Source organism: Ailuropoda melanoleuca, chromosome 10 (genome assembly GCF_002007445.2).
Source record: "Ailuropoda melanoleuca isolate Jingjing chromosome 10, ASM200744v2, whole genome shotgun sequence".
NCBI lineage: Eukaryota > Metazoa > Chordata > Mammalia > Carnivora > Ursidae > Ailuropoda > Ailuropoda melanoleuca.
This window is the reverse complement of record NC_048227.1, coordinates 90789177-90803924: the sequence shown is the minus strand read 5'-3', so window position 1 is coordinate 90803924 and position 14748 is coordinate 90789177. Positions and strand designations below refer to the sequence as shown.

Genomic DNA, 14748 nt, shown 5'->3' with positions numbered 1-14748 from the left:
GAAAGTAGAATAGTTCCTAGGGGCTTGGGTGTGGGGAAATGGGGAGATGTTGGTTAAAGGGTACAAACTTTCAGTTATAAGATGAACATGTTCTGGGACTCTAGTGTACAGCACATTGATTATACTTAACAATATTGTATTATATACTTGAAAGAAAGAAATGGTAATTAGGTGAGGTGAGAGAGGTGTTAACTAATCATACGGTTGTAATCATTTCACAATATATTAGTGTATCAAATCAACATGTTGTACACCTTAAATTTATACAATGATATATGTTGAGTTATATGTCACCAAATCTGAAAAAAAGTAAGTAAAACTTTTGCTTACACATTCACTCAAAAAATAATTTCTATTCAGTAATTATCTGTTTATGTCATTTGCCCATATCTGTTTCATATTTGTTACATTACAGTGTGTGTATGTGTGTGTGTGTGTATGTATATACCCATACACATATATGTTTGTGTATATATGTATCTACAAATACACAGAGTCTATTATATATGTTGAGAATATATTCCTAGTTTATTGTTTTCTTTAAAATTTGGTCTATCACCCCCCCACACACACCCAACATGGCCACCATTCAGTGGCAGGTAGGAAGATAACACTTAGTGAAGAACAAAGGCTCTGATGAATATATGAAGGAAGCAGGAATAGGAACGGCTCTGTGAAAAGTAGGTATAATGGTCAAACCAGATTGTATCATCTCTTCTGATGGGAAAAACCTCACCATAAAAAGTGAGAACACTTTGAAAACAACACAGTTTTCATGTAATCTGGGAGAGAAGTTTGAAGAAACTACAGCAGATGGCAGAAAAACTCAGACTGTCTATAACTTCACAAATAGCACACTGGTTCAACATCAGGAATGGGATGGGAAGGAAAACACAGTAAGAAAAAAATTGGAAGATAGAAAATTAGTGGTGGAATGCATCAAGAACAATGTCACCTGCACTTGGGTCTTTGAAAAAAGTAGAGTAAAAATTATATCATCGTTTTGGACTGGAATTAGCTGTGAGGATGGACAAGCTCAATTCCTTGAGCAAATTTCCATACTGCTTTCGTTATAATTATTACTGTGTTCAATTACCTTTAACACAAACACTTTACATGCAACTATTTCTTTTTTTTTTTTTTAATGATTTTTTATTATGTTAGTCACCATACAGTACATCCCCGGTTTCCGATGTAAAGTTCGATGCTTCATTAGTTGCGTATAACACCCAGTGCACCATGCAATACATGCCCTCCTTATTACCTATCACCGGTCTATCCCAATCCCCCACCCCCTCCCCTCTGAGGCCCTCGGTTTGTTTCTCAGAGTCCATAGTCTCTCATGTTTCATTCCCCCTTCTGATTACCCCCCCTTTCTTTATCCCTTTCTTCCCCTACCGATCATCCTAGTTCTTATGTTCCATAGATGAGAGAAATCATATGATAATTGTCTTTCTCTGCTTGACTTATTTCACTTAGCATTATCTCCTCCACTGCCGTCCATGTTGCAGCAAATGTTGAGAATTCGTTCTGATAGCTGAGTAATATTTCATTGTATATATGGACCACAGCTTCTTAATCCAGTCATCTGTTGAAGGGCATCTCAGCTCCTTCCACGATTCAGCTATTGTGGACAATGCTGCTATGAACATTGGGGTGCATATGGCCCTTCTCTTCACTACGTCTGTATCTTTGCGGTAAACACCCAGTAGTGCAATGGCTGGATCATAGGGTAGCTCAATTTTCAACTTTTTAAGGGACCTCCACACTGTTTTCCAGAGTGGCTGTACCAACTTACATGCAACTATTTCAAAGTGTTGAATTAATCACATTTATCCCTTTGGTTAGTAAATAAATGTGTTTGTGTAAAAAAAATGAAAAATAAAAAAAATAAAATTTGGCCTATCATGATTTCTGTAGGCAAAAGATGTTTAAAGAGCCAATTTTATAAATATTTTCTTTTTGATCCATGCCATTACCTTGAAATATTTATCTATATTATCTTCCAGTATACTGTTAATATATATAATGTAAATTATAAATAGATACAGACACACACATATGGTTTAATCTGTCTAAAATGTATTTGGTGTGTGCTGTGAGATAAAAATCTAATGACTATAAAATCTAGTCAGATGGAGAATATATTTGTATAATTTTTCAGCAGGTTCTTCAGATCTTAAATGAAAATGTTTATCTCTAGCTTTCACTTGAGGGCAACATCTTGGCTGGTCACAGATAACATACTGTTTTCCTTAAAATTCTATGAACGTTTTTAAATTTTCTTCTATCATAAAAATGTGAAGCTAGCCCAAGTTTATACCTTTGTGGCCAGTTTTGTTTTTTTGTTTTGTTTTGTTTTGTCTGTTTTCTTTTCTGATCCTGGCTTGTTGATTCATAAGAATATTTTATACTTTTGAAGTTCATAAATATTACAAGGATGTGTCTAGATCCCTCTTTTTTAATTAATTTTATCTGAAGTATGGCATGCCCTTCAATAAGTCCTTTCTTTGTAACTGAAGACCTTTTTCAATTGTGCTGTAAATAATTACTTCTCTTCTAACAGCCTTGGCCTCTCTCATGAGAATGCCTGTAATTCTTAGTTTGCATTTCTTTCTTATTTTTTCCCATATCTATAGTATGCTTTCTCGTTACTTTTATTTGCTTTTTTCTCTGTATTTTGGGAGACCATCTTAAGCCTATCCTTCCAAAATGAAATTAAATGAAATCACATTATGCCGATAGTTTTCAAAACTGGCTTTTTTACTCAAATCACTTGTGAAATTTAATAGTAATAGTAATAATAATAATAATAATAAAAGATGGCTAGGCTTAGGGCTATGACATTGCACAATTCATGAGATATTCTATTCACTGCTGGTAGTGATTGCTGGAGTTGTGCAGTGATGTGGAACTGCCTAAATCCCACTCTAGACCAATTACATCAGAATATGGGTGTGGGGTAATGTGCTGATATTTAAAATTTTTTCTTCAGTTGATCCTAGTGTGTAGCCATGATTAGGAAGATGGGGAGCCAGTGACATATGCATAGGGCTTAGCACATATTCTGAAACGTGCAGTGTTCAGTACATGTGAAACAACCATAGCTTCAGCATCTGCATATGCATCATCATTTAATTATCCACAATGTCAATTTAATTCTTTAGCACAGATTTTAATCTACTTTTGCCGTTCCATTTTTTTTATTCCTTCCTTACTCAATCTCTGTCTGCCTCATGTTCTCATCTTTTGGCTGTCTATCCTTGTTTCATGAAGACCATGTCTTGTTTATCCTATCAAGGATGTCAAGAAATTTTCTAAACTTATTTTCCAATTAGATGTTATTTTCAAAAACAGGAGTTCTATCCAGGCTCAGTTTTGCTAATGGACAAGATGTATGGCTTGATCCCATGGATTGCTAAGAATGTGTCATCAAGCATCCAGCTGGAATGTGAACCAGCATGCACAGATTCTCAAGCATGGTTCTGTTGAGTTAGAGAGAGCTTTTCTCTTATCACCTCTCTTTGGTTCTCTGATTGTTTGAAGAGATAGAGTACACTCCACAGCATGTACTGAAGACAGAAGTATTCCAAACTACATCCATTTTCCTTAATTTGTCATTCAACAAATATTTACAGAGTCCTACTCCATGCTAGGTAATGTCTTAGGTGCTAGGGAATATCGGGGTTAACAAGCTAGACTAACACAGCTTACATGTTAGTGCTGGAAGCAGATAATAAGTATCTACATGAAAAAGATAATTTCAAATAGTGCTACTACACATTAGGAAAAAAAAATAGGACCACATAAAAAGGGTGTGAGGGGGAGCAAAATTTACTTGCTGGAAATACACCTACTGGAATGCCATGTGCCACTACCAATATTTCTGCTCTGATATTTCCTAAGACGTGGTAAGTTGTCAAATGGATATGGAGGTAAAATCCTATGACTACTTAAAAAGACACTTGCAGAAGATACCTGCCCAATGTTCTGGTTGGTCTTGGGCCAGGACCTCTTTGCCAGAAAGCACAGAATGCAAATAAAATGTCTCCCCACTTTCCTTTAGAGTACTGGAGCTTGGTCTATTCCAAGTAAGAAATTATGTATCAATTACCAACTAGTTTTCATTTCAGTCCAAAACATTAAATTCACCCAAGACTAACAATAGTTTTATAGTCAGATTTAATTGGGAAATTATTATGCTCTTTTTTTCTCCACGTTAAAGGGCATTTTGTGGGAAATTGAGGATAGCAACATCTATCCAAACTGGACCAGCATGCTTAAACAGTTCTCTTTCTTTCTGTGCTCTAGGTCAGAAGCTCTATAAGACAACTCTTTGTATATGTTGCAAGGCCTTCAGGCTCTTCAGCCCACCCTTCTTTCCTACTCATTTTTAATGTCACTGTGTCTCTAGTTTTAGTCCCCATTGCATTGTACCTGCTCCTGCCCATGTCCTCCAGGTAGATGTTTTAATCAAATTGTCCCTTGGCCTTTTAGTCTAGCTTAGTGCCTGGACATTGTCCTTCCTTTCTTCCATGATCCCACAGTGTGTCACCTGCCAATCAATCCTTCCTGACTCCCTCACTCAAGCCAGATTTCCAGTGCAGTTGACTTAGTCAGGCACCGGGATTCCACTAGTTCTTCAGAAGAGTTCAGATGACTAGCCAGGTTAAGCCAGAGTTCCCATTTAAATATTTCAACTAATGGCTTTCACTCAGTGGCTCTACCCTGGCTGTTGTCAGGTAGAATATTTAGATATTGAAAATACAGCGATGAACAAGGCATACAAGTCCCTGCTCATATGAAGTAACAGTAAATGGAGAAATAGACAACTATTTCTAATTCAACTAACAATTTTAAAACAATATGATAAGCATGGTGATTGGAAAAGCTCAGTGTTATCTAAGATCGGACACCCATCCTAGATTTAAGTTGTATGGAAACTAAACTAGGATTTGATGGATGAGTTAAATAGGAGTGAGCAAAGAAAAGATATGGGAGGGAAAGAATTTTCTAGAAGAACTAACCTTTAATCATGAGCATGCCAGGTAATGAGATCAGCACAACTTTGCTGGGCAGACATCTGGTGAGAGCTTGGACAGAAAAATCTTCATTAGTTCTCAGGGCACAGACTAGGCAAGAAGCCTTCATTATCCTAGACGTGATGGAGGCCTCCTTCATGTATTAGAATTATTGTTAGTTCATGCATTCAGCAACTATATCTACTATTTCTTTTTTTTAAGTGTTTTACCATTTTTATTACTTTAAATTTGTGTTGCTAGTATAATTTCCAGAAAATCTGGTTACCTGTTTGATTTTATAACATTAAGTAAATGACTATCATTTGTAATTTGTTGACTTCTTTCAATTTTTCAAACAGTATGTTACCAATTATACTATTTTAACTTACTTTTTGGCAACTTAAACACATTTGCAAGTTAAACATGTACCCTTTAAACTGCTAAAATGGGTGTTTTCGATAAATCCACTCTGTTACAAACTTCCTCAAAACTAACCAATGTAGCCACTTAGGTCACAATTTATTTTTATGTTAAAATGTTACAGTGTCAGTCTCTTTAAGCAGAGTTACGTAAACTATTTGGGAAAATAAGCCCCCTGATTTGCATAACATGGAGGTATCTTAAACCCATCTCTCTAAATTAATTGTAAACGTTTCAAAAAAGTACGAAATGGTAGTAAATGTTAAAATTACCCATATAAGAGATAGTGAGTAATGTCTACTATTTCAATGCAGAACATGATGTTGGGCTACAATACCAAATACGGGAGGTATGATGCCTTCTCTCACAGATTTTACTCCTACATTGCGTGTAGTGAGGTCTACTTGTAGGCTCTTTGCTTCTAGTGACTTCTCTGAAGTCAATCTGGTAGAACAAACCCACAGGTAAATAAATCAAGAATAAGATAAAATATGTAGGAAGAAAAGAATGCAGGATATTTTTTAAAAGGACTTATAAACAGGGTGCTTGGGTGCCTCAGTTGGTTAAGTGTCTGACTCTTGGTTTCAGCTCAGGTCATGATCTCATGGGTTGTGAGATAGGGCCCCATGTACACTCTCTGCTCAGCGGGAGTCTGCTTGAAGATTCTCTCCCTCTGCCCTCCCCCCCATTCTCTCTGTCTCTCTCCCAAATAAATAAATAAATCTTAAAAAAAAAAAAAAGAAAGAAAAGGACTTACAAACAAAAGGGAAGAAGGGAACTGAGATAAAAGAAAGAAGGAAAGGGTGACAGAAAACAGAAATAATACATTTATGATGGAGAAAGCAAAGTTCCATGAAAAGCTTCTCAAGTGTAATAGGTTGCCCATCTCTGATATTATGGCCTTTCTAAATTAGGTTTTGAATATCTAGTATGCCTAGCTCAATGCTTTGTGCATATTGTTCCATGAAAAATATTTTATGGAATCAATTAAAGAAAACAAGCAGTGAGGGCATTCTTTGAGTGCTTAGGGACTCATTTTCAATGAAAATCTTGCACGAATCTCACTGCTGCCATAATAACCACCTGCTGTCAAAGAGCATTCCAATGCCACCTTTTGCCTTTAATTCAACTGTAAGTTTGAAGACCTTAATCAACTTTTTCAGCCTGGAACTTCAAGAAAATTACTCAGACAACTATAACCACTGTGCCCTTTATTCAAGAAATGGCTTATTACTGCAGCTAAAATCACAGTTATCTTGTTGGGGAAAAAAAACCCTTATTTTAACAGAAGAACAAATAGGTAGAAAATGTGTCCAATGGGTATCCTGTATTATATATTAATTTCAATTTAAATCACAAAATATTTATTGAGTACTTACTAACTACAGGATCCCTTAAGATTAAGGCATTGAAGGTTATGATCTTACTGTACAAGGGAAAATAAAATAGCCTCTTTATAAATTTTAAAATTAGTAGAATGTGTCATAAGAGAATTGAAAAATACATACAAAAGAAGGAATAAATTATATCAGACTGGGGGATCAAGAAAGTCTTTACTGAAAAGATGACACTGGAGGTGGTTACAGAATATTACCAGAATTTTAAAAAATAAAGAAAGGTCAGACACTATTCTGGGTTGAAGAAACAGCATAAGCTAAGGCACAGAGGCAGGAACTTATGTGCTGTTAGGGAAAAGTCTAGTCCATATTGAGCACCAAGTAACACAAAAGCAGCAGTGGGAGAATCAGACCATGCTCTGCAGGACCATGAATGTTTCAGGGAAATCCACACACAAGTTTATAAATAATGGAGCAATTGTATTTGTTTTAAAAGAGAGGACACCATAAGAGCTTTTTATTAGGAAGATTATAGGCAGCAGTACGTAGGATGGATTATAGCAGGGAAAGGCTGGAATACAGAATCAAATATAATAGACAAAAAGAAAACAATTCTTATTGAGGTTTGAGGGGGCCCAATGAGTTGGCACTCTCTTTTCTCTGCCCAACTTCTGGACCAACTGAAATTGATAAAGGAAATGGCAGACAAGTATAAAAAGTATTGAAGGCCATGGCTTAGGGATGCAGCAACAACAGACTTCCTAATATGGAACCCTAGCGTATTACGGACTTAGCCACTGAAAACTTCCCTACAAAATTTTGGGTGTAAAGGAGGAAAACAGAGAGGAAAGAAGAGGAGGGGTTAAACTAAATGCTGGGGGCCTTTCCCCTAATACACCAGGAGAAGAGAGAGTGAAGGGCCAGATAGAGGTCTTAAGTGGTATCATGGAGGACCTCTCTCTATGGGAAGTTGGCAAAGTGTTCCCTCATCCCCAACAGAAGGGTTTCTATTTTCTTGGGGGGAAAAATGATAGCTGACATCTACTACCTGCAAAAACTCCCTAAGCACTTTACTGACATTGTTTCATCTAATATTCAAGAAACCCTTGGATATAGGTGCTATTATTATTTCCATTTTACAGGGTGGAAAAAGATAAATAAATTGGGCAAGATGGCACAGCTCATAGTGGCAGACCCCGAACTTAAGGCCATATGGTTCTACAATCCTCTCTCCAATTGCCATCCCAAGAGATGTCAGGAGAGAGCTCTAGAAAATGCTTACTCCTCAGGGTACAGCTTGGGGACAAAGAACAAGGAAAGAGTCAGGAACTAGAATAGAGCTTTGTGAGGGAAATCAACCAAAAAAAAAAACACACACCTCCTGCATAGTCTTCTCATGAAGACTCAGAACAGTTTCAGTAGACTGGTGGGGTGAAAGCTTGATTAGAGACACAGGAAAGAATAAATATGAAGAAGTGGAAGTAACAAGAAAACATTTTCAAGAAATGTAGCATTTGAAGGAAAGGAGAGTTACAGTATGACAGCTTAAGGGAATTGGAAGGATGAGCAAAGATGTTTTGGGTAGTTTGCTATGGTATCTGAGAATGTTTGTAAGAAGAGAAGACACTTCTGGTGGAGAAGGACAATTTGAAGATGCAAATGAGAAGGAACAAACATAGAGGCTTAGGTTTCAGAAGAGGCAAGAAGAAATGAGACTGAGTATCAGAGGTGTCTCTGGTGGAGAGACATGGAGTTCTTTGAAGACAGAAAAATAGAGGAGTTTCAACTAGGTACACCTCAAACACAAATTAGAGAAATCACTCAGGGTTTGACAAGGATAGATTGAGTGCTGAAGGCTTGAATCTAGGGGGAATTGCCATAGTTCTCCTTGGAAATGGGATAGGGAATCAATAAACAATAAACAAAAGATTGCTGGGAAGTGACAACCAGCTGAGGCATGCTAGTGTGGATGCATGGTGGAAGTTTTTTTGACATTGTTTAAATAATAAATAGTGACCAAAAAGCAACTCATTACACTTTAAACCTATGGTTTTTCTTGTGTTGGAAGCATATAAACAGATTCAAGTCCTTTTGCACAAACCTATTATGAGCCTAATGCTTTGGTGGCTAAATGAACACACACACACACACACACACACACACGCACACACGAAATAAAGAATTGAACCCATTATTTTACTAATTCAAGCCACTAAACTCCCCCAACAACAAACCCAACATTTTAGATCAAAATATATTTTTTGGGGGTGCCTGGGTGGCACAGCGGTTAAGCATCTGCCTTCGGCTCAGGGCGTGATCCCGGCGTTATGGGATCGAGCCCCACATCAGGCTCTTCTGATATGAGCCTGCTTTTTCCTCTCCCACTCCCCCTGCTTGTGTTCCCTCTCTCGCTGGCTGTCTCTACCTCTGTCGAATAAAAAAAAAAAATCTAAAAAAAAATATATACATATATAAATATATTTTTTGCACTGAAAAAAAAAAGGCCAAATAGCTCTTTCAATACAGGGAAAACTGAGAAAAGGTGGGTTTAATCTTCTAAGTCTTATACCAGACAGCGGCAACATATGCCATATGTATGGAACAGAAAATTATCCTACGCTATTTCAAAAAGGAAATCCTAGTTTTGCTGAGGCTTAAATTACACCTTATTCTCTTCATTTTACTACTGCTTCAGTGCTGTTTTTCTTTATAACCTGTTTCTATTAAACATCCTAATTTTTTAATACAACTCCATTGTTTAGGAAAATATGATTAACACTATGTCTTTAGGTCAATAAAATGAAAGAGACCTCGGGTGTCTTGGTTATTTAGCCACTGTCTGCAATTTTATTTGATGGGAAAGTGGGAGGGAGAATAAAGGGGAAAAGGTGATGCAAGAGAACTTGACATTTACAAAGTGCCTACAATTTGCTGATATTATATACAGTGTAATAAAATGCTTTCAGCCTGTGTATTGAAACCCATTCATAAGTCATGAAATCAACATGATGGCCCATGAACCAGGATTTTAAAAAGTGAAATAGAATAAAATAAAATGAAACTGAGTATAACATATATGCTAAGAAAAAATTTAGAGAAAATTTTGTCTTGGTTATATATAAATACAAACATACATACCCACCTGAGAACCCCAGGTCATGATATAAAATGTATTTCTTTGCTGTGGATTATGGTCAAAACAGCTCCAAAGTCATCAGTTTAATGTTTTGGCTAGCAAGAATCCATTCTACTTTTCCCAGCATCCAAATTTCCTTTTGAGGTCTTGAGATAGAAATTCCTAGATCATGGTCACACAGCAGTTAAGCGTCTGCCTTCGGCTCAGGGCGTGATCCCGGCATTCTGGGATCGAACCCCACATCAGGCTCCTCTGCTATGAGCCTCCTTCTTCCTCTCCCACTCCCCCTGCTTGTGTTCCCTCTCTCGCTGGCTGTCTCTATCTCTGTCAAATAAATAAATAAAAAATCTTTAAAAAAAAAAAAAAGAAAGAAAGAAATTCCTAGATCAGCTTTCTGGTATGGAAGCCGAGAGAAGCCAAATCAGCCAACAGGGTGGATACTCCTCCCTGAGACTTAAGAGTCTTGAGAAGGTGATAAAAGGATGAAAAGTGTAAATCACTGATACACATCCTTTCTAGTGGTGGCATCTAGACCTCTTTAGGTTAGGAAACTATTTCCGTGGTTCCTGTTGCCTTAGTTTCTGCCCATTGCTGCCCATTCTCTAGCTTCTTATCAATATTTTAATTCCTGACTTCCCTTTGATAAATCCTTTTTGCTCATTAGCTGGAATCAGTTTTTGTTATTCTAACTGAAGGGCCCTACACTTATGTGTTGGCTCATTTAAACCTCAAAACTATCCTGTGATATAGGCATTATTTTTATTTTACTAATGAGAAAAGTAAGATTCATGGTGATCTGGTAATTTTGCCAAAGGTCATCTTGCAGGTATGATATCCAGACCAGGTCACTGTGACTTAAATTTTATCCTCTTTCTATTAAATAATGCACACTGAGCTGGAAATAGCAAACATTGATATATTTCATATGCAGAATAATTTTATGCAGAAGATTTGTCAGAGAATAGTTTTTATTTTATTTGAGTGAATCAAAATCAATAGTTTTCCATTAACTTCAAAATAAAGTTCAGCAGTCTTGAGATCTTACAGAAAGTTTTAAGATTATGCATGTTGAGAGAAAATATAGCTTAGACTGCTTTGCTGCTATTTCCATTGATTTTTTTTTTTAAAGATTTTATTTATTTATTTGACACAGAGAGAGACAGCCAGCGAGAGAGGGAACACAAGCAGGGGGAGTGGGACAGGAAGAAGCAGGCTCAGTAGAGGAGCCTGATGTGGGGCTTGATCCCAGAATGCCAGGATCATCCCCTGAGCGGAAGGCAGACGCTTAATGCTGAGCCACCCAGACGCCCCTATTTCCATTGATTTTAAGAAAGAAAGGTCTATTATCCTATTACCTGCATCCCATTAGCAATAAACCAGAGTTCTGGAACTCTCAAGATCTATCAAATGAAGGTGAACAGCTCAGAAATTATCCTAAGAAATGCATCAGTGTCAACAAATAAGAGAGACTGGATAATTCAGCTGAACAACACTATTTTTCATCAACATTATAAATTCTGCTCCTCCATTCCTCAGAATCTCCTCCCCAAACACACACACACACACACACACGCACACATTTATTCCTGTTAATTCTTTTTGTTACCACCCCTCCACACACACCCTATAGTACAGTCTCTCATCTTCTTAGCTTGCATTACTGCTAAGGCTTTTAATTTGTATTCTTNTTCATTATAAATTCTGCTCCTCCATTCCTCAGAATCTCCTCCCCAAACACACACACACACACACACACACACACACACACACACACACACACATTTATTCCTGTTAATTCTTTTTGTTACCACCCCTCCAACACACACCCTATAGTACAGTCTCTCATCTTCTTAGCTTGCATTACTGCTAAGGCTTTTAATTTGTATTCTTAAATCAAGCTTCAGTTTCCTCAAATCCATGTTCTCCATTGGCAGAGCAGAGCGATTCTATATCATTTGTGCTTTAAACTCCTCATGGCCTTTCCATTATTTAAAGAATAAATTATAATACCCTTATTTTAATACATATTAATATTCATCAGTATTTTAAAGCTTGGAGTTTTCCAAACACATTATATGTGGTTTTATATCTGTGCCATTACACATGTTGTTTTAACTGTGTGGAATGCCCTCTTTCAAACTGCCCTCCTGGAAAAATCCCATTAATCCTTAAAAACGCAGTTTTGATATTACCTCCTCCAGGAAGTCTTCCCAAATATTTTCTAACACCATTGTAGAGTTAATCACATTCTTCATTATCTCTGTTTTTTGTATACGTAGTCTCTTCTTGTTCATTTATTCAACCATTATTTTACTGAGGCACTATTCTAGACTCTGAGGATGTACCAGTTGAGTAAAACAGACAAAAATATCTAAATTCACAAGGCAAAATAATCAATAAGAAAAGTAAGTAAAATATATCAAAAGTAAGGCATATACAATTTCTTAGGAAAGAAAAGAAAGAAGTATCAGGGATAGGGGGTGACATTTCTATGAGGGTAGTTAGGGAAAGTTTTACTGAGCTGCATTTGAGTTAGGACATAAAGGAGGAGACGGTGTGAGCCTTGGGAATGTCTGAGGAAGAGCATTTCAGGTAGAGGGAACTATATATGCATAGGTGCCCTGGTAGGAACGTGCTGGGCAAAATCAAGGAGTGACTGGAATCAGGGTTAAAAGATACAGTCAGGGGCGCCTGGGTGGCACAGCGGTTAAGCCGCTGCCTTCGGCTCAGGGCGTGATCCCAGCGTTGTGGGATCGAGCCCCACATCAGGCTCTTCTGCTATGAGCCTGCTTCTTCCTCTCCCACTCCCCCTGCTTGTGTTCCCTCTCTCACTGACTGTCTCTATCTCTGTCAAATAAATAAATAAAATCTTTAAAAAAAAAAAAAAAGATACAGTCAGAGGAGACTAGGTCATGGAGGATTTGGGCATGAGCTTTGAATGAGATGGGAAGCCATGGGAGGGGTCAAAGTAGATAAGAGATATGATCCGAGTTGATTTATAAGCTCATTCTCCACAAATTCTGCCCTCATCCAAATACCCCAGTCAAATGCTGAGACCAGATTAGACAGACAAGATGTCTTTACTTTCATGTGATGCTTATGAACAACTGTGAAAACAGAGCATCTGCTGCTTTTGGCCTAAGGTAGTTTCCAACTAAGACCTGCCAGATAATATACAGCAAGTCTGTCCTTCACTTCTAATATTTGAATATTAGGTCGCAAATAATTCAAAGGAGAATAGTGTATGATCCACTGTCTTTAGGCTGTCCATTTGTGAACATGTCAGTCACATCTGAACATAGAATTAATGCAAGGACAAACATAAAAGGATTCTGAGATTAGAAAAGCACTATGCAAAGAGTATTAGAAAACTAATTTGGAAGTTATTTTACTGGTGATTCAGTGACATCAGCCAATTAAAAGTAAAGTGGGAGAAAGAAGGGATGATGGTGTAGAGTTGATATTTAAGATACCCTATGCGAGAAGGTTAAAGACAGAAGTTCCACAACATATGTTTATATTTTTAATGTACCCAATTCTCTGATCATTTAAAAGGTCCTATTTGGAAAGAGATAGATGCCTACTGTAGTTGCTACTTAAACTTATCATATGTTCTTCCAGTGATCTTGTTTTTAAGCCTGAAAATTAAGGAAACTCACACTAATACTTCATTAATAAAATGACTGCATCTGAACTGAAAAGTAAAATGTTAGAAACCCCAAAGTTCTTTAAGACACTTGTCTTCCTAAAATAGTCCCATCTGTCACCTTAGAGCCAAAAAAAGCACAGGAAATTATGGTATGCCTTTCCTCACCTTTATATAATAACGTCATAGTTCTCACTTACTAAAATATTTCCAATAATGTGTTTCTTAATTTTATCAGCTATATAACTTGTCATGCCACTGTAACTATATAGAAAAGGTAGGTGAAATTTATATGGACTGCACACTAAGGTGAGCCCTGGAACCAAGTGGGTTCAGTATTGGCTTTACCAAACACATGTGATGTTGGTCAAGTTATTTGACCCCTCTGTGACTCAGTTTTCTTCTCTGTTACAAGAGGCTAACAACCTACCTTATGGTTATTATGTCAATGAAACGGGATAGTAAGTAAAATGCTCAGAACAGTGCCTAGAATAATGTAAGAGATCAAACATAATCTTAAGTATGTCAAAAATATGTGGAAAACTCTGGGGATACCAAAATACCTGTGTAGTATAGCAAATGTGCATATAAAGTCCTTAATAACTAAAACAATTTAAATAAATACATTGAATACTTTATATGCCTCCCTCTATTATATTTATCACCAATCCAATTTACCTATCTTAGCAGTAATTTATAGAGCTTTTCTCATATCTTTGCAACTCTTTTCATTCATGAGGCCTATGTTCTTTTACCAACAGGGCCTTTCAGAAATGGAAGCAGCCACACTGCTATGGGTTACCCTATTAGAAGCGGGGTGGGGGTGGGGTGGAAAGGAAGGGAGAGAGGGAGGGAGCAAGGAAAGAAGGAAGCCTTTATTAAGCAACAGCTCTTGTCTGGAAACTTAGTGCTTCACCAGAATAGAGGATCTGTTCCCTTCCCAATTCTTAAGACCCAATATCCAACAAAAGATTCTTAAGGGAAACTTCTCATATGGTTCTTTTCCTCTTTGTACAATTTTACTAAGAGCAGGATGAGTCTTTAAAAGGTATGTTGATTTCATTATACATGCATATATGTATATATGTATTATATATATACATATTATATAATGATTATATATTATTATATGATTATATATTATTATATGATATATATTATATATGATATATTTTCTATAATTGATTA

At 36.8% G+C, this 14748-nt stretch overlaps 1 protein-coding gene and 1 pseudogene across 3 annotated transcripts in view; one reads left to right on the top strand and one right to left on the bottom strand.

Moving 5' to 3' along the window:
• GRM1 (glutamate metabotropic receptor 1) overlaps positions 1–14748 on the bottom strand; it is a 388457-nt gene that overhangs the window by 172554 nt on the left and 201155 nt on the right. The gene's annotated exons all lie outside the window — the stretch shown is intronic.
• LOC105239116 overlaps positions 579–14748 on the top strand; it is a 108945-nt pseudogene continuing 94775 nt past the window's right edge.